This window comes from Danio rerio, chromosome 19 (assembly GCF_052040795.2).
Source record: "Danio rerio strain M-AB ecotype USA chromosome 19, GRCz13ab, whole genome shotgun sequence".
Lineage (NCBI taxonomy): Eukaryota > Metazoa > Chordata > Actinopteri > Cypriniformes > Danionidae > Danio > Danio rerio.
Window position 1 is genome coordinate 18,838,079 of NC_141039.2, and position 21,632 is coordinate 18,859,710.

General features: G+C 37.2%; 1 protein-coding gene and 1 long non-coding RNA gene across 34 annotated transcripts in view; one reads left to right on the forward strand and one right to left on the reverse strand.

Annotated features, from left to right (window-relative positions):
* LOC147832527 (uncharacterized) overlaps positions 1–21,632 on the forward strand; it is an 845,986-nt gene that overhangs the window by 247,853 nt on the left and 576,501 nt on the right. The gene's annotated exons all lie outside the window — the stretch shown is intronic.
* The window catches only part of thrb (thyroid hormone receptor beta), a 160,264-nt gene that overhangs the window by 90,386 nt on the left and 48,246 nt on the right, over positions 1–21,632 (reverse strand). For 21 of the 33 annotated variants that reach the window (XM_087293933.2, XM_087293924.2, XM_087293915.2 and 18 more), the window contains exon 2: positions 13,484–13,528. The exons of the other annotated variants lie outside the window; for them this stretch is intronic. The gene's annotated coding sequence lies outside the window, so the exon portion shown is untranslated. The remainder of the gene's footprint in view (positions 1–13,483; positions 13,529–21,632) is intronic. 33 annotated transcript variants of the gene reach the window in all.

Consider the following 21,632-nt stretch of genomic DNA (forward strand, 5'->3'; position numbering starts at 1 on the left):
CTTACCATATGTTGACAATCATGATATACTCATTAAATTAATTAAATGAATCAATTAGTATTATATCTTTTTTAACAATTGCTTTACAATAAAGGAGATCGCAGCATTGATGTTAACAAAAAGCTTGACATTAAATTATGGGATAAACATGAACATTTTTTAATAACTGAAACATTATAGTGGACACAATAAGCTTTTCTTCATAAATCTTAAAGGGGTGGTCCAGAATGTAATTTTAAAGCTTGGTTGTGTTTTTAAGATGGAAAGCAATGTGTGCTTATGTTTCACTTGAAGGAAATCGCGTTATTTTTTCATATATCTCACTTTGATTATACACAGCTACTCAGCTAACATGAAAACAACTGTCATATTTCCTAGTTCCTCTGAAACGCCCGCCCTTACGTGACACTGATTGGTCATCGTCATAATGGTGCTGCTATTCACGCATCGGCTCCACTTCACGCCTGTAAAAGCACGCGCTTTTCTGCTATGTAAACAATCAGTCAACCTCCTGCCTGCTCTAATAAAATCTGACAAGTGTCTGTAACGAGTGAAAATGGGGTGCGACTTCTTCAAGAGCTATTGTGTGTGCATCAATGTGGGTGTGTGGTGTGAATGTTGTCTGCGTCTGTGTGTGTGTGTGTGTGTGAACTTTCTGTAACAAGCGCATGTGCACGGGACTTTCTTTTTCTCTGATGCTCGGATTAAGTTATTTTCTGTAAGATATCGTGACAGTAGAATAAAGCACAAGATGTGGGATGCTACCTGTCTGAGCCTTGATTTATTATTCTGCTGCTACCACGAGTCAGGTAAGCTAATCAGGTAAGATGTTACACGACATCTTTCATATATATTCGGAATATGCAGGTGTAAGTAAAATGAATCATTCACATATCTTTTGCGACTTCATTATCTGAGATGTGAAACGCATGGAAAAGCTGCCTGAAGACAATCAATGCAATCGCGTATGCACACTTATAAGAGAAACGAACGTGCTGGTGTAGAGTGTGTGTGTGTTTACAGCAGTTTGACTGATAAATATGAATGTGTAGCTAAATCGTTTGCCCGCAAAGCAGTATTTCCCATTGTTTACATCGTTGCTACAGCATACCGTTAACGCTAGACACTGCACATGTCATGTTCAATTTAAACAAATTAAAACACTTACTGGTTGTAGCTCATAGCTTCTGCTTTGAGATTTTAGCCGAATCCTGGGAGACGGGAGAGATTCTGGAGCTGTTTTGTCAAATCGTTTACTTTTACATTTAGTCATTTAGCAGACGCTTTTATCCAAAGCGACTTACAAATGAGGAAAAGGAAGCAATTTACACAACTATAAGAGCAACAATGAATAAGTTCTATAGGCAAGTTTCAGGTCTGTAAAGTCTAAGAAGGAAAGCATTAGTAATTTTTTTTTTTAGTACAGTTAGTGGTATATACAGAGAGGCTATTGCAGATTAGGAAGTGAAGTGGAGACTAAAAGTGTCTGCTAAATGACTAAATGTAAATGTAAATAGTTGAGTTTTTAGTTGTTTTTTTAAAACAGCGAGTGACTCTGCCGTTCTGATGCAGTTAGGGAGTGCATTCCACCAACTGGGCAGATTAAACGCAAGCGTTTGGGAAAGTGATTTCTTCCCTCTTTGGGATGGAACCAAGAGGTGACGTTCATTCACAGAATGCACGTTTCTGGAGGGCACATAGACCTGCAGAAGTGAGAGCAGATAAGAAGGAGCAAAGCCAGAAGTCGCTTTGTAGGCAAACATCAGAGCTTTGAATTTGATGCGAGCAGCAACTGGCAGCCAGTGCAAACGGATGAGCAGCGGAGTAACGTGTTCTTTTAGATTCATTAAAGACCACTCGTGCTGCTGCATTCTAGAGCAGCTGAAGAGACTTGATAGAGTAAGCTGGAAGCCCCGCTAGTAGAGAGTTGCAGTAATCCAGTCTGGAGAGAACAAGAGCTTGAACAAGGAGTTGAGTTGCATGTTCAGATAAGAAGGGTCAGATCTTTCTGATGTTATAGAATGCGAATCTGCACGATCGAGCAGTTTTAGAAATGTGGTCAGAGAAGTTTAGTTGGTCATCAATCGTTAATCCAAGGCTTTTCACCATTTTGGATGCAGTAATGTTTGCCCCATCCATCTGGATTGAAAAGTTATGGTGTAGAGTCGCGTTGGCAGAAACTACAAGCATTTCCGTTTTCGCGAGGTTAAGCTGAAGATGATGATCTTTCATCTAGTGTGAAATGTCCGACAGGTAGGTTAAGATGCAAGCTGGAACCGAGGGATCATCAGGGTGAAAAGAGAGGTATAGCTGGGTCTCATCAGCATAGCAGTGGTAGGAAAATCCATGTTTCTGGATGACTGATCCTAGAGATGTCATGTAGATGGAGAAGAGAAGTGGCCCAAGAACAGAGCCTTGAGGTACCCCAGTGTTCAGATGCTGTAGGTTAGACACCTCTACCCTCCAAGACACCCTGAATGACCTGTCAGAGAGGTAAGATCTGAACCATTGTATAACAGTGCCCGCAATACCCAGTGACTCAAGCGTAGATAGCAGGATCTGGTGGTTTACAGTGTCAAAAGCAGCTGACAAATCCAGCAAGATGAGGACTGATGATTTTGAGTCTGCTTTAGCCAGTCTCAGATCCTCCATGACCTAGAGCAGGGCAATCTCAGTTGAGTGGCCTTTCTTAAAGCCAGATTGCTTGTTGTCCATGAGGTTGTTCTAAATAAGAAAGTCCAGGACTTGATTGAACACTACTTTCTCCAGAATTTTGGCCATGAATGGAACCAGGGACACCGGTCTGTAGTTTTCAAGTAGCGTATGGTCTAGGTTGTGTTTCTTTAGCAGTGGGGTTACCCTAGCCTGCTTAAATGAAGTGGGGACTAAACCAGAGTCAAGAGATGTGTTAATTATGTGAGTCAGTGTAGGTATGACTGCAGGAGAGATGGCTTGCAAGAGATGAGAGGGGATGGGATCAAGTGGACAGGTGGTTTCATGGCTAGATAGCACGAGTTTGGACACCTCAGACTCAGAGCTGAGAAAAAGAGGTGACTGTGTGTGATGTTGGTGGCAGGCCCGTGCAGAGACCGTCCGAAGGGCATGTGCAGGATAAATTTTTTGAAGAGCGGGGGTTGGGGGGGGGGGGGGGGGGGGTTGCACGCGTACTGAAGAGCGGTGTTGTCGCGCGCGTTCTGATCAGCTGTGTTGTGCAATGAAAACAAAAATAAGTGTAAAGATAAAGTAAAATAAGAAAGTAAAGTACTCAAGTGCTTTGTCGGTGTCTTTGCTCAGTGGAATCGCGCAGGTAGAGTCGATGGCGAAGGTAGAGTCGATGGTCTTTACACTCGTCGGTCTTCACACGAGGCTGCCAAGGTGAGACTAGTTGCTTATATACACCCCAGAGCACTAGCTGATTGAATTCAGCTGGACACCCAGAGCACTAGCTGATTAAATTCAGCTGGACACGCCTCCAGAGTAAAACAATGCCCGAAACTGTGGCGGACGACGTGAAACCGTCCACGTTCGACACACAAGCTCTTATAGTAAACACGGAAACAGTGGGAAAACTTTTCTAGTACTATACACAGCTGAAAATAAGTTTAAATGTCCTCAAACCATACACAACAACTGAAACAAGTCAAAATGTACTTACAGGCTGTTGGTCTCGTTGCTAAAGTGCTTCTACTGCTAACGTTCTCAATATATAGTGTTTACCTGGCGTTTGGACACGCCTCCAGAGTAAAACAACGCCCGAAACTGCGGCGGACGACGCGAAACCGTCTGCGTTCGGCACACAAGCTCTTAAAGTAAACAAGGATACAGTGGGTAAACTTTTCTAGTACTATACACAGCTGAAAATAAGTTTAAATGTCCTATAACCTTACACAAACAGCTGAAAACAAGTTTAAGTGTCCTCAAATCATCAAATCATGCTTGCTATGTGTTTTATAATTCTCTGGAATATAATTAATATTGAACTGTAAGCACTTCTGTCTTTGTGACGTGTCATGTGGAAGCCCAAATACAGAAACAGACAAAGCTCTGTGGAAACAGCAGTGTTTAGACGCATTTTTAGATCCATCTCTGCTATAACGTTACAGCGCCTCTGGCCACGGACCTTACCTGCGCAGAGTGGGGTGCGCAGTAACGAACCTTCCGCCCGCTGTGTGATCTCACAGGGGGCGGAAGTATTTTTTGTAGTCCCCAAAATTCCTTCATTGTAGGCTTTGCTAAGCTAACTTTGTAAAAATCAAGGTCTCCCTTTGCATTGAACTTAGAACTTTTTACATTCCGAGATGTTGTTTATGTTCACACAGCTACATTACACATCAACTGAAGTTTAAAATATGATATCATAGTGGACCACCCCTTTAAAAAATTGGGAAGAAGAAAGTCAAAAGTTATGTCAAAAGATTCCAAAAATTACAAATACAGTTGTTAAACTTTAACACCAGTGACAACCCAGGAGACCGTTACTTTCATTGTATACAGTATAATATGTATTTGGTATTTTCTTTTTTAAATGTCATTAACATGATATATATGATTCCTACATTAGTGTATAGACAATTATACATTATGGGGCTGTGGGGACAAGCACATTTGTAGTGTTTGCAGTTTATTTTATTTAGTTTTTTAGTTTTAGTTAGAAATAGCATATGAATACGCAAACAAACATAAATAAACACACATACATACGCACACATACAAATACATAAATGCACATACAGTATGCATACATAAACATTACCACAAAAAAAATACAAGCATTTATACAAATACACACGCAAATAAATACTGCACTGTGAAAAGGTGTTTAATCACTTACTGATTTCTCTTTTTTTAATGTTTCAAATATGGATATTTTGAGAAGAACAATGCTTTTTTTTTAATCCACATGAATGTGCTGGTGGAATTTGGGTCCTCACATTAAGCTGATATAACACCTATGGAATGAATAAAAGCACAGCCCTTTTATAAAACATGACCTCACAAATGTGCTTCTAAAAATGGTTAAAAAATAATAATAAATAAAATAATGTCCCAAAACCACACTCCTAAAGTGAAATCTGTTATAGCTGCAAAGGGTTAGCCAACCACATATTAAAGTCTGTGTGAAATTAAAATTTACAATGTTTATTTTGCTTGTGCACACTGTTATTCCTTAGGGTAAATAATTAATTTATAAAAAGTTAAACCAATTTGCTACGAGTGACAAAAAGAACAAAAAGAAAGCAGACTCATTATTTCATTTCAGTTAAAAGTACATGAACATACTGAAATAAACGTCTCAGCAATATTTAGTTCGTGATGACTTTAAAAGCTATGGATTAAAACTTTTGACAATAGGAAAATAGCACATAGTAAAGAATTTATGATGAGATAATTTTTTTATTTTTTTGGTAATACTGAGAACTACATGTAAGCTCTCAGACATATCTTAAACGTAACGCATGCCTTCAAAAAATGCTATTCTCCACCATCAAACCTGTAAAGCAGCAGTGCATGTAATAACAGATGCAAGCACTGCCTTCAGCAATGGGGCACATATTGGCCATCTGAGCAGCTGTTCTACTGCCAGTTGTGGGATTTTTGGCATGCTTCTTGCTCTGACAAAAGAAAGTCAAGCAAATCTAAGGGCTGAGATGCAACAACTGTAGACATGGGACTTTGTTGCCATGTTAACAGTGTTATCAAAGTTGTAAACAATTTCATGTGTTCCAGTGGCAATGTTACAGCTGTTAAAGTGGAGAGAGTTTCTTTTCAAAATCTGACAGTATGACGTGAAAACAATGTGCAGATTTAGGCCAGAAGAAATAAAAAGGAATATGAATGTGGTTTTCACTGTTTTAATGGTATTTCTACCTTTTCACCTGCAACCACAACAAATATTTGATTTCATAATTCTACTAGCAGAAACTGTTCAAAAAGTGGCAAAAATAAGGTGGCAACTTGCACACTATGGAATTCTACAATGTTTCCTTGTAATAGCCTTTAACCCTCGAAAACCGCATATACGTGGTTTGAGACGTCTTCTGGTAACGCTGATTAGAACTTAAATTACACTTTCCATTTTGATCATACAGATCAGAGCAATACATCCATCTGTTAGTGTCTACATTTTTGTGTACATTCACAATGTAGTGAAATAAGGAAAAAAAAAAGGGAAAAAAAAAAAGTGTACGCATTCATTCTTTTGTCTCTCCGCAAACTGTTTTTAGAAATGCATCAGTAAATGCACTGAAACTTCGCGAAAATAAAACACATAGACACGAGGCATAAATCTATAGAAAGCTTGAAGCGTCTGCTTTTAAATGAAGCAAGTTCCTGTTAAAAACACATTAGTTTACATAGTTTGACAAACACATAGTTTGATAAAGTAAGCAGTATGAAACCAACACTATGTCCAGTTTTTCAGTCTGAACTCATTAATTAATGCAACCACACCCACGAGGCTTTGTTATTAAAATCGTGAGATTGTAAGATGCGTGTAAGAAATACTCAAAAAGTTTATTCATTCATTTTCTTTTCAGCTTAGTCCCTTTATTTATCAGGGTTTTGCCACAGCGGAATAAACCGCCAACTTATCCAGCATATGTTTTATGCAGCGGATGCCCTTCCAGCCACAACCCAACACAGAGAAACACTCAGACACTCTTGCAATCACACACATAACTACGGCCAGAAACCCATGCAAACACAGGGAGAAAAGGCAAACGCCATACAGAAAAACAGAAATGCCAACTGAACCAGCCAGGGCTCGAACCAGGAACATTCTTGTTGTAAAGCGATCATGCTACGCACTGTGCCACCATGCTGCTGAATAAATTAATGTATTTTTATATGCTGGGTGAGGTATAGGACTAAAAAATATTCGTCCAATTAAAATTTTCAGGCTAAAACTTACAATAGGTAGCTCAAATCGTCTGTTCACAAATGTAGATTTGTATACCTGCTCACCATTTTCACGCAGATACAGTATATAATTTGTGCATTCACTCATTCTGAATGACCAACGTGGCCATGTATCCAATGAATAGAAAAATTTCTTTGGAAAGGGCTTCTGCCAAAAATACTAAATTAAAACTTTTCTAAATTCTGAATCAATCATTCAAAATTAATAAAAAATAGCATGCTGATAAAACATGTGCTGTTCAAAACAGCTATTTGGAGGATTACACCATGTTTGCCGTATTTTTTTTTTTGACAGGTATGAATGTTTTAAAACCATGTTAGTCATGCAAAGCTTAGATTGTGTTCTTTTAGTAATGGGCTACTTAGGGTGCATTCAAAAGGAAGCTAGTTTCAGTCAATGTCTTGGTAACATAATTTGTTATGTAAAAAGACAACAGGATAATACCGTTTTAGCGCTCCTTTTTCTGTTTTTAATTTAAGTGAATAAAAAAACAAATAAATATTGCTCTTCTGTGTAGCCAGCTTTACTGATGTAAAGTTGGCTTGATAATCACACATTCGTTCATTTGTGTTTATTTGTCATTTATCTCGTGATACCGTCACTATATTGGTTAATACACTTTTATGGAATATTCTGTCTACAAAATAGCTTTAGCGCTATATGTTTGAAAGTTAGAAAGTTAGAAAGGAAAATTGCCGGAAAGAGCGTGCTTACAATTAGAACACATGATTTTAGACATCTACTCCGACCAATCAGAACATTCAGACACATTCAAATCTGTGCTGTTTATGAAAATAAAAGCATTTGAATATTTTTACAGACACTTTTAGTGGCTAGATGTTAATCAGATAACATTTATGTGTTCCTTCTTAATGCCAACTGTGTAAAAAAATATTGATAAAATGCTTATGATAAACCGCTGCTTGTTTACCTTCAAGCTCTGCTTCAGTTTGCTTGACGCATGTGCAAGTGTAATGCTCTAATCACACACGTCAATGCCTCTCATTCATTTTGAATGGGTGACGTCAAGCGTTGTCGAACTGAATTATGGATTCGTCTGCGCTGCCTCATTGGCGTTGCTCGCTGCAAAAGTTCTACTGCATTATGATGATCGCGTCAGCAATCTTAGACATGCCCAAGGTCAGTGGTTCTCAAACTGTGGTACGTGTACCCCTAGTGGTGCGCGGGCTGCCTTCTAGTGCAGGGCTTAAAGTATTCTGGCACCATGCCAGATCTCCAGCGTGCGGCCTTGAGAAAGAAATCTATATTTTAGAGCTTGCACATGCGGTTTAATTGGGGATGCTCAAAATAACAGATTAACCGTTAACCGAAAGGGCGCGTTTGTAACCGATTAATGGTATCAGTTAAACGATTACAAATATGCTTTATATATTTTTAAAGTTTGGCTGCATAAGGGGCATCTGTTTAATGGTTTACAGACGGCTGCCAGTGTTTTATGCTCTGCTTATGCGCTCTGCGCGCCTCAAGTTTTACCGTTGCGCGATGTGTGCTCAAGCGGAAAAAAAGCGTTTTACCTCTTTTTGGCCCCGTTTACACTGCCAGTTTAATGTGACCCAATTCTGATTTTTTGCTCATATGTGTCACAGATCGGATCTGTTCTATGACCGTGTAAGCACGAAAAAAACGCATGCATTCAGATATTCAGAGATCGGTTTCAGGCCTCCTTCATATGTGGAAATAAATCAGATACAGATCGGATATGTGACAATGCGTAACTGTCGTGTAAACAGGCAGATCAGATTTATTGAGGCATTTTGTTCTGTACATCATTAAACTTGCGACAATGTGGTGCTTCTCCGGGGTTTAATGACAGAAGGAACAGCGCCCTTTCCCGGCCCTTTCCCTCCTCCTCCTCAAAATCATTTTAAAGTTTGGCGAACTTTGTTGTAAAATTTTAGCTTTTTGTCGCTATTAATACAAGCACTGCAGCTACACATAGAACAACTTTATTCTCTCCAACACCAGTGCGCTGCACTGCGCACTCAGGCAAAAGCTACATCAGGCAAAAACTACACAACACACACACACCAGGGCCATACCATTATATAAACTGCATATGGGGTAAATCTGGACTGAACCATTCACTGCTTTTACTACACTTCGCATATTTCACAGAGCTAAAAACAAGACTTTTTCTTCCATCGTGGCTAGTCCCAGATAGTAGGTAGTAATCAGCCCGAGCTCGGCTGCCCTTCGGCGACTCTGGCTCCGACTCGGCATCGGCAAGTGTTATTCGGGCCAAATATGGCCCGCAGCTCGCTCGCGCACATGCGTTTGTGATGATTCCTGTTAACCATATCTGGCCCAAGTCTGTGTGTAGAGTCCGGGTCGCTTCTGGCAAGGACTCGGCTTGTTTAACTGATGACAACCGATTAAATTGTTATTTTATCTAGTAATTTGTTAGCTCCAAGTTTAATGACAATTTGAGAAAATATCCATGGTACAACAGCAACAAAATAATAAGAATATTTTTTTGTGGATGGTTAGACGCAAACAAAACAATATTATTTATAAATGGATTATACAAATCATCATGGCACAGATGCTAGAATCCGCTTTTATGCATGCGCAACATCGTAAATTGTATGGCAAGTGTAAACACATGAATTGGATATGGGTCACAATTAAAACAATGTGTTAATTGCAACTCCACTCGCGCACACCAGCTGATTCAGTTGTTTTCTAGTGACATACAAAAGAGAGCCGGGCTTCTTTTTTTCTTGTCAACATAAAATGCAGCACGGTGTGCCGCGCGTTTTTGGAACGGAAAGGAGTGCCCTTTGTGATCAGCCCCTAAATGTACAACAAATATTTGTTAACTCTCAGGATGGTAACACATGCAAACACACGTTTCTACAGACGCATTTTGCCAAAGAAGCAAAATGAAAGGAGGATGTTTCTGGTCAAAGTTTCACACAGATGAGTTGACATTAACCAGCGCTGATGCCGATCACCTCTGTGCTGTCTGGAGCTGCTTCATATCTACTTAAAAAACAGGCTGTTGATGATTTAGGGTGGGCTACAACCAACAAACCTTTTTTTATTTGGAAGATGAAACAAGTTCAACCATGAACCTCATTGGAAAACTTACATCAATCTGGAAACATTTTGGATTCGTGGCGAATGAGAAGGGCGAATCAATAATTAGGATGAAGCTATTTGTAGGGCTTGTTAAGAAAAATAAGTGTAAAATGAACAAACACGTCGAATCTCCAGAGCCATCTGCGGTCATATTATACATGTATTTAAACATTTATTATTATATACGTTAGCTCCCTTATATCTCTTAATGTTTTAAAACCAAGAGCAAACGCTACGATAAAGATACATTTCACACAAATGTAAACAGCCTTTCCTAAACCATGCTGACGTATGGACAGTCACCCACCAATTTTTGTGGAAAAACGCATATCCTTTATTATGTTTAGTGTGTGGAGTGATAGATGTCGGTCCACAAGACAATAAACAGCTGCTGTAAATGGTAAATGTTGGCAAAGTTTTCAAAGAGGTAGTGAAGACTATAGCGTATCTGACGTTATTGCTCCGGCCGGAAGTAAGGATACGCAACTACCGCTCAACCGGATGTGCGCGCTACCGTCCCTGAAAAAGGCCTATTCTTTTGTTGCCAAAACTATGGGAAAAATATTGTTTTCAACCAAATTTCCACATTTCTACCAGCTGGATGCAAAGCAATTAGACTTTAAATGTGGAGATTTCACTGAGACTGCACAACTCTTAGACACTGAAGCCCCGCAAATTGCCAAAGTAGGTTCTAAATCATTCTGCTCTTACTGGACCTGTCTACTGCTTTTAATATGGTAAATCATCAGATGCACCCTCTTCTCAATGGGAATCACTGGAACCCCACTTTGCTAATTGGAGTCTTAACCTCACCAGCAGATCTTTCAGGGTTGCCTGGAAAGAAGAGCTATCCAAAGCACATCAGCTAGTCACAAGAGTACCTCGGGGATATGTTCTTGGTCCCCTTTTGTGTTTTATTTACAGTACATCACTAGGAAAAATCATCCATCCATCCATTCATTCATTCATTCATTCATTCATTCATTCATTTATTCATTCATTCATTCATTTTCTTGCCAACTAATCCAGCATATGTTTTACAAAGTGGATGCCCTTCCAGCTGCAGCCAATCACTGAGAATCACCCATATACTCTCATTCACACACACACTACAGACAATTCTTAGTTTACCCAATTCGCCTGTATAACATGTCTTTGGACTTGTGGGGGAACATGCAAACTCCACAAAGAAATGCCAACTGAACCAGAAGAGACTCAAACCAGCGACCTTCTTGCTGTGAGGCAACAGCACCACCTACTGCGCAACCGTGTTGCCCAACCATCATCCAATCACAAAGTTTTCTCTTATAATTGTTATACCAATGACACACAGCTCTATCTTTCATTTCAGCCAGATGACCCAACAGTAGATGCAAGAATCTCGCACTGTGTGAAGAATGTCTTGGCTTGGGTGAATTTTTCATTTTCCATGTCTCCTTAACCAAACACACCTGATTCAGATCATCATCTTATTAACAGAGACTGAAAGACCTGTAATGGTAGTGACAGAGAAAGGAGACCTCCAAAAACCGCTTTATTCTGAGAAAAACATAACTTCTCATCTTTCGTGCAACTCCACACATTCAACACAATTTCTCAATCCAACTGAGATCATCTATTATTACCCAATGTTTTCATTGAATAGATTAAAAAGAATCTTAATAGAATCTTAATAGAATAAAAGAATCTTGGTGTAAACTTTGTTTCAAAAAGCACATTTCTAACACGGCTTGATCATGCAGATTTGCACTTTTCAACATCAGAAAGATCAGACCCTTCCTAGCCCATCATGCAGCACACCTGATAGCCTAGGTTCTTATCAATTCAAGGCTAGACTACTGCAATGCTCTTCTAGCTGCACTCCAACCTTGCACCCCTAAACCTCTACAGATGATCCAGATCCTCTGCACCTCATTATCTCTTTGCATTGGTTAACCATCAAGGCTTGTTTCAAGTTTATAAGTTTAAATAATTGATGCTTGCTTGAAAAACAGCCACTGGCACTGCACCCCTCTTAACTCCACCTGCTCCTAGGAGTCTACATCTCCTCCAGAAGCCTATGGATGGTAAGTGAGTGTCACTTTGTGATACCATCACAGAATGGCTCAAAGTTTCATTCCCAAAAGTTTCATACAATGTTCCTTTCTGGTGGAATGATCTTCCCATTCCCATGTAGACTGATGATTTTCTAGTAACATTCAAATGACAGCTAAAAACAACTCAAGCTCATTTTGAAAACGTAGCCCTGCAAAAGTTTCTGGAGACCGCAATATACGGTCCGGAGGTACGTATGGCTGCATTTCGTTTTTTTCAAGCGAACATTATGGGGTGGTGTGATGCCGCTTTTTTTTTTTTTTGCTCGCCGGCTGACGGCTCACCTCTGTGTGAAGGGCTTTCCCACTGCAACCAGTTTGTCCGGTTAGGCCATCGTGTTGCGTCGGCGAAGCGGAGGCCCGGAGGAGGAGGAGCAGTCTGCGGCAACGACCGAGTTCGAGTCCAAGGAAAAGCGGTTCCAGAAATCAGGTAAGAATAAAAAACAGAATCCATAAATAAAGTGAATGAGTTCGTAACGGGGCGAGAATGCGATGAAATCCGAAAAAGAGGTCAAAATCGGACTAGGCCTTATCTTTTTCTATACGGCTTTTATAAATCATCGCTTGGGTTTAGGGAAGGAGGAGGAGGAGGGTGGCTGGCTGGGCCGAATGGCCGCCCGCCCAGTCAATCGTTCAGTCATTCAGTCAGTCAGTCAGACAGAAGGTCACTCGACAGCAGCCTCCAGCGCCTTCCACTGGGCTTCGTTTCCAGAATGAGCCTGGGTTGACTAAAAACTCACCAGTGCACTTGAATAAATATAAAAAAATACTCCCCCTCCATACACTAGCTCTTTATTTTCTGAACACTAACAGCTACATTTTAAGAGGTCCAGTTTGAGAGACTTTTTATTAAGCTCGAGCTCCTAACATGCACTATTTTTTTTTTTTTTTATTTGAGCTTAGGTTGGTTTTCTTTATATTTAGTTTGGATGTTAGGTGTAGAAGGTTAGACTTCTTATATTGTAAGGACAATTAGAAATCAATGTTTCATCTGCAAGTTTGTGTGGCTAACCGACTGATTCAATGTATTTGAGCACACCTTCTACAGGACAATTTTTTTCTGAATCAATTGTTTACTAAGGAATGAAGACAATCCCAGATGAGATAATTTTTTTCCGTTTCTTTTTTCAAGTGTAAATAGTATGCTTAAAAGTGGAAAAATATGGGGAATAATGATTTTTAAGTATAGAAGTTTTTATTTCACTTGATTTGCTCTTCATTAAGAAAAGCCTGAACATTTGTGACTTTTTAAATTTATTAAAAACAGAGAGAAAGTTAGATACATAGTGCTTGAACAAGGACACTCGTTGTTAATAAACATCAAAATTGTAACATTAAAACATTAAGATTGAAAGGAATGAGATCTCACCCATCGCTGACTTCATGGGCAATGCATTCATTCAGATGAGAGACCCTGTGAATGATATGATTGAAACTTTTAGCTGACTTTACATTGACTCTGAAGAGGAAAAAGGAACAAACACCAAAACAAGCGAGTTTACCAAAACAAATTGACAATATCAATACATTTTAGCCAGCACTTCAGGTCACCTGTACAGTATGTTGATAGAATGGCAACAATACAATGCTTTGCCAACACAGAAGAACATGTCACTGACATAGAACATTGGATGATTGATTTTAAATGAAGATACAGAAATTTCAATGATGAAACAACTTAAAGATTAAAATAACTTCAATGTTATTGTATGCAAAGAGAAATTGATTGAATAAAAGTGCTGACAGACAATAAAGTAACATATTAGTCAGAACATCATACATTGTTTAAAATAAGCAAACAGATAAAAAAACTAATGCCCTAAATAACAAAAAACAATAATAATAATTACTGTAGTATTGTGAATTATGAGCAGCAGAACAGAAAAACATCTGATCTGATGGGAAAAAGAATGCAAGATAAAAAAATATTACTTCTAGATCTAAAAATTGATCAAAAGTAATCCCAAAACTTTGACTTGCCTGTGATTCTCAATCATGCTTTTACAACCTCAAATCAGAAATGGTTGTGACAGTATAAAAAACACAAATAAAAAATATAGAAGTAATTTCCAAATTTACTTTGACTCGTATTTCATTGCAGACAATATGAACTTCATTTCATTTGTAAATATCCATAATTTCCTGTCATGTAAACCTGCAATACATCCCAGTTAGCACAGGAACAATTTAGGGATAGGATTCAGGTAAATTGTTTAACTAATGATGTGATTTAAATAAGGTGATGTCAAGAGGTGATTGTAATTATGATTTAGTACAAAAGCTGCATCCAAGAAAGGTCTAGTCTTAAGTAATCATCCTGGATTAGAACTGCTTAAGGAAAGCTGAGAAATTTTAAATAAAACAGGTAAAGGATTTGCAAGGAAGATAAAAAAAAGTGTGTAGAAGCAAATATTGAAGACAAAAATATTGCACCAGTCGTTGTGACTCCCCTAATAGCATCTTGGATAATAGAACAACCTAGAGTAGATTTACAAATACATGAGAAAATTAAAGACATGTGTGATGAAGTTCAGTTAAAGTTATTTGTAAAACAATTCATACAAACAGAGTAATACATTTCTCCAAATATACACAGATGGGTCAAAAAACATAAAAACTGATAAGACAGGAGCTGCAATATACATCCCAGAATTTGAAGTTAGGAAGGAAAAAAGGATAACAGATGGTACATCAATATACACCGCAGAAATGTTGCAATTCTCATGGCAATAAAAAGGGTACAAGAAGTTAGAGTAGACAAAGCTATATTATGTTCAGACTCAATGGCACTGGCAGTACTTAAAAGTTTACAGTCATTACAGACAAATAGTAAGGATATATTATGGGAAATCATGACAATTTTATGTTGTACTAAACAAATTGGAATAACGATTTGTTTCATCTAGGTTCTAGCACACATGGAAATACAAGAAAACGAAGAAGCAGATAGAATAGCTAAAGAATCATTAATAATGAAATAACCAAAATTAAACATTATACTTAGTAGAACAGAAGGGAAACGCGTGATTTTAGAAACAAGCAATAGGAAATGGCAGAAATGTTGGGATTCTTGTCAATCAGGACAGCATTATTATAAAGTACAAAAAAAACTGTACAGAAAAGTAAGGCCAGCCAAAACATCTGCAGAAAAAAAAACAAGTCATATTAACACATTTACCAACAGGTCATTCCAACCTCAATTATACATTACATATTATAGGGAAACACAATACAGGTTTATGTAATTCATGTTTTAGAAGGGGAAACGGTGGAACATGTATTGTTTTGGTGTAGAACATATGAAAGGAAAAGGGAGTATTTAAGAGAAGAACTAATAATAATTGGTATATCTGAATTTACATTAAACAATGGGCCAAATGCAGGGGAATAAATCAGGAGAATTATGAAGTTTATTACAAATATTGGTTAAATAGACGTGATATAGCATATATAGGTTAGAAACTAGATCCATTCTTTTCACACTCCATCACAGTAGGTGGTGGTACACACCTAAAAGCTGGTTTGCAACCTGCCAATACAACCTAAAGAAGAAGGTCTTGTCTTTTAGGAGCAAAGATGGACAGAGGATCGCCATTTGCCAACAAATACGTGAGAAAGTTATTGAAATGTTTAAAAACAATGTTCCTTAAAGAAAGGTAGAAAGATATTTTAATATTTCACCATCAACATTGCATAACAATTAAAAGGTTCAAGGAATCCGGAGGAATTTCAGTGCATAAAAGACAAAGGTGCAAGCCTAAGCTGAACAACTGTGATCTCCAATCCATTAGGTGGCACTACATTCATCTTGAAGCAATATCACCACATGGGCTAAGGACTACTTTGACAAACCTTTGTCAAGTACTACAATACATTTTTACATCCACAAATGGCAGTACACTAAAACTGTACTGTGCCAAAAGCAGAGATGGCAAAAAATACATGCATTCTTTACTTAAGTAGAAGTACAGATACTCATGTTTAAAACAACTCTGGTAAAAGTAAAAGTACTGACTACACTTTTGTACTTAAAAGTAAAGAAGTACCACCTCAAAAATGTAAAAAAAAGTAAAAAGTACTCGTTTCAATCACAGTCCAAAAACATGCAGTATAGGGGAATAATACGTAATTAAATTGGCAGTAGTGAATACACGTGTGTTTGTAAATGTAAGTGTGTATGTGTGTTTCCCAGTACTGAGTTGCAGCTGGAAGGCTAACAATATTGCTTAAAAAGTCACCCCATGTATTCAGCATGTAGTTTTTTGGCTGTTAGATCAAAAACAACCGCTGTCATTCATTTTGATTCAGTCTAATAAATTCTGTAGGCTTGTCTATCTTTATAAATATTGTCTTACATTTTACAATGATTACTGGACAAAAATATATAGATTTTTTTTTCTTTTGCTAAAATAAATTCTTGTCAAATTTGACAGCAAACTTCTTTTTTTGCATTAGGCTAAAGCTGCTTATTTCTTCAAAGAGCAGCTCTAATACATAACCCGCTATTTTAGTCTTTTTTCCAGATGTTGTGGTTGTTTTATCTAATAAATAAACATTAATTTTGGTACAGTTTTCATCAGTCTCTTTTGTCCATTTCTCAGATCAGTATTGAAATTCTCAAAACTCCCTGTTCAATCTTCAGATCATTGTGTCACTTGTGCACATCAGAAAAGCAGTTTCTCATTTTGAACAAGTTGCAAATGATTATGTGGAATTCTCTGATGTTTCCTACATTATCATTTCTGATGTCATGTTGATCAAAATATATTATTTTGGCCTCTGTTGAATAGTCTGACTCCCCACAACATTTAATTGTTAATCAGTTACACTTAATCAGTGTACAGAGTACACTGATATTGACAACATAACTACTAAGTAATTTGACTGTCTTATCCATACACAATGACACAAGGACTCCACATGTGACATGTTTATCGACACAGAAATTTCATTTTGATGAATGAACTAAGGATTTTGAGCAGGAGACTGGCTTTTGCAGGTAATCTGTGTTTTGCTAATTATATGCGTTTTTTCGAAAAATGCACTTAGGCCAAGTGTTTTGCAAATTTCAATTCTGATGTCAGAAACAGGGGCGTTGCTAGGGTCGAAAGGGATAAGGGGCTTAGCCCCAAAGACACCCCCCCAACCCCCACCCCGGATTCTGCTATTATAACAGATTTATAAATGGTTTAATAATAAATAGGGCTTTTGAGTTGACTTTTAACAATAAATTTTGAAGCTTGGTGACTTGTAACACCAAAAAGAAAAAACAACACATCAATTAATTATCCCACTTCTCATTTACTAGTCTCCTATGAGCCTCCTATCTCCTCTCCTGATTTGCAGTTTCTGTTTGTTTTTTGAAAATCTCTTTTTCTGCTTGTCTTCAAATCTGAAAATATAAATTATTTTATAGTGTGAGGTGTTATCCAGTGTGATACAAAGCTACAAACATGTTCAGTTGGACAGAGCGATTAACTGAGGTGTAGTGTTGTCAAGATACTGGAATTTCTAAATTCAATACTTTGCAAAATATTGATATTCAATAGGCTACTATTTTTGACATAATAACAATTTTATCAAAAATAGTACAAAAAAATAAAAATAAAGATTTATATGCTAGAAATGTGCTTACTTCAAATTTCTTTTGAGGGAATTTTTTTTTTCAGTTTTCCTCAAAATAAGGTGATGTGGGCATTGTAGCACTTTAAATGCAAGTAATGCCTTTTTCATTTATTCATTGAGCAGAAATTCCATATATGCCTCACAAAAGTAGTAGAACAGTCCAGGAAATCCTTAATATGGATGAAGGCATCCAGCTATTGCTGTAGTTGAATGAAAATAAGATCTGAATAAACATAAAAAGGCTTTAACTGATCATTTACACGGCTGTGATAATAAATGTTTTATACAGTTGAAGTCAGAATTATTATTCCCCTTTGAATTTTATTTTCTTTTTTAAATATTTCCCTAATGATGTTTAACAGAGCAAGGAAATTTTCACTGTATGTCTGATAATATTTTTTTTCTTTTGAAGAAATTCTTATTCATTTTATTTCAGCTAGAATAAAAGCAGTTTTACATTTTTAAAAAACCCTTTTAGGGTCAAAATTATCAGCCCCTTTAAGTTACATTCTTTTCAGATAGTCTACAGAACAAACCATCGTTATACAAGAACTTGCCTAATTACCCTAACCTGCCTTTAAAGCCTTTAAATGAAACAAGCTGTATAGAAGTGTCTTGAAAAATGTCTAGGCATAAATTTTTTCTGTCATCAGGGCAAAGATAAAATAAATCAGTAATTATAGATGAGCTATTAAAACTATTATGTTTAGAAATGTTGAAAAAATCCTCTCTCCGTTAAACAGAAATTAAGGAAAAAAATCAACAGGGGGGCGAATAATTTAACTGGGGCTAATCAGACTTCAACTGTATTCTTCTTCCAGCCATCTCAGGTATTTTCTTTTTGTAACTTTAATTTTTATTGATTTTTTAGTAGGTCACAATTGATTACAATCAAATGCAATTTTACAAATAGTAGAAAAGGCTAATTTGAGTCAGATATGACAAGCCATTTCAATAACAAGCTAATAACTAGAACAAAAAAAAAAAAACAACAACAACAAAACAATAATAGATAAATAAATAAAATAAGATAGAAACAGAGCCTGTGTTGAGAATACTGTAGAAAAATAAATAAGTAAATAAAAAAAAAAAAAAAAAAACATGGTTTATACAAAAAGGAAGGCAATTGGGTACATAAGAATAGGCACAGTTGACTTATATGTCTGAAACTTAAGCGAGTACAGTCTGAGAGCCAGTCCCTAATGATTTGTCAATGTAAATTATCCATTTTTGCCATCTTTTGGCATACAAGTCCACCTTCAAACGTAACACACCAGTCATATGTTCCAATGTCCTTATTTCCTGAATTACATCAAGCCATTGTTGTTGTTTAGGTGAATCAGGCTTATACCAGCTTCTGGTTATGGTTTTCCTGGCTGCTGTAAGGAGTATTTTTACCAGGTATCGATCCTCCTGAAGTGTAACCAGTGAAATATGACCCAAGTACAGGACAATGCATGTAAATGGAATCTCATACCCAAGCACCTTTGTTAAGGTTAAGTGCACATCATTCCAAAATGGCTTCAGTTTTTCGCATCCCCAAAAAATGTGTGTATGGTGTGCTTCTAAGCAGCCACATTCTCTCCAACATTGCTGGGGTGTAGAAGAAGCTTTACTGCTGATTTTAGGTGTTATAAAGAATCGTACCAAATTCTTCCAATTGAATACCCTCAGTTGTTGTGAGCTTGTGGAGGAATGTTGAATTTCGCACATATCTAACCATACCTCTGGTAGAATTTCTACATTCAATTCTTTTTCCCACCTTGATTTAAGGTATAATGTTGAGTTGGTCTTACTTTCCATAATACTTACGTAAAAACTAGAGATTATTTTTGCACATTTACTATCTGATTTGTAAGCATTCATCATAATCTTTACAACTGGACTAATTTCGTGTGACGTTTCCATTTTTATTTCTCTGTAAAAATAATCTCTGAATTGTATAAACCTAAATAAGTCCCGATTAGTAAGAGAAAGTTTTTCTTTGAGTGTTTGGAAAGTCTGTAATTCCTTGTTTTCCAATACTGTACATATTGCACTAATGCCTTTTGTTGCCCATTGCTTAAATGTGGCGTCGCTTTCACCTGGTTTAAATTGAGTGTCAAAGGCTATCCATCGAAGAACTTTTTGGTCTTTGCTTAATTTAAATTCTCTAGCAAACTCAAACCAAAACTCCACTGCTCCAGAGGTTATTGAATCCAATTGACTTTTGACTACCGAAGGGATTTCTTTTTCTCCAAGAATTGACTGAATCTGATAACCCACCGTATATGTCTCAATTTTTTTCCATCTGGCAAAATAATTGTTGTTACACCAAAGAAAAAGTGGACGGAACTGAGCTGCGTAAAAATAATCTTTGAGATTCGGCAGGGCCATTCCTCCTTTTTGCTTGGACAACTGGAGTGTTGTGTATCTTATTCTAGGCTTCTTTCCATCCCAAATAAACCTGGAAATAAGTTTGTTCCAGATTGTAAACTGATGTTTAGGTATCTCTACTGGCAGGGCTTGAAATAGGTATAGTAATCTAGGTAATATGTTTGTTTTGATGACGTTTATCTTACTAGCAAAATCCAATGGGTAGGTAGACCACCGTTCCATATCGCTTTTAATACTCTGGTTAATCACATTATAGTTTGCACCGTACAGACTACTCAGGTTTTTTGTAATAATCACCCCTAAATATTTTATTTCTTTCATGCCCCATTTTAAATTATATCTATGTCTGATTTCCTCAGAAGGTTTGTAATTAAATGACAAAAGTTGTGTCTTCGCAATATTTAGTTTGTACCCAGCAAAGAAGTTAAATTCGTCGAGGAACTCCATCAGTACAGGGAGGGAAGCCTCAGGATCTGTTAAATGGATCAAGACATCGTCTGCAAATAAACTAATTAAATGATCTTTATGTCCTATTGTAATGCCTTGTATTTGTTCATGTTGACGGATTGCCTGGGCCAGGGGTTCAATATAAACAGCAAATAATGTGGGACTAAGGCAACAGCCCTGTCTAGTTCCTCTTTGTAAACTAAACGATGGAGATAATGACCCATTAATTTTTATTTTGGCTGTAGGTTGTTGGTAAAGAGATCTAATTATATTTACAAAATGTTTATTGAAGCCGAATCTAACCAAAGTTTGGTAAAGAAATTCCCAGTTGACCCGATCAAAGGCCTTTTCGGCATCCAGACTTAGTAATACTGCTGTCTTATTTTCCCTTTCTATTTTATCTATAAGATGCAGCGTCCTCCTAATATTATCATGTGTTTGACGGCTTTTTATGAATCCTGTCTGATCCTCGTCAATTAATTCAGGAAGGATAGTCTCTAATCTTTTGGCTATAATTGATGTATATATCTTATAATCTATATTAAGAATTGAAATGGGCCTATAATTGCAGCTAAATTCCCTGTCCTTACCCTCCTTTGGGAGTACTGAGATGATAGCCTCGTTCCATGAAGGTGGAAGTTTACATTCTGTTTTAATCCAGTTAAATGTTTTTAACAGAAGTGGGGCTAGTATTTCTTTAAAAGTTTTATACCACTCGGCTGGAAAGCCGTCGCTACCTGGTGTTTTAGATGTTTTTAGTCTCCCAATCGCATTATTTATCTCTTCTAGTGTGAAATCTGCTGTAATGAAATCATTTTGTATTTTGCCTATACTTGGTAAATCTAGTTCATTAAGAAAATTTCTTGTCGCTTCCATTTTAGAGTTAGAAGCATCCGTGTACAGTTGTTTATAATAATTTAGAAAAATGTCCTCTATTTTCTGTGGATGATAAACCAAATTATTTGTTTGTGGGTCTCGTATTCTATGAATAGTGCTATCAACTTCTTGTTTACGTAAGCGTCGGGCAAGCAATTTTGCTGCTTTAGGGCCGGATTCGTAGTATGTCTGCT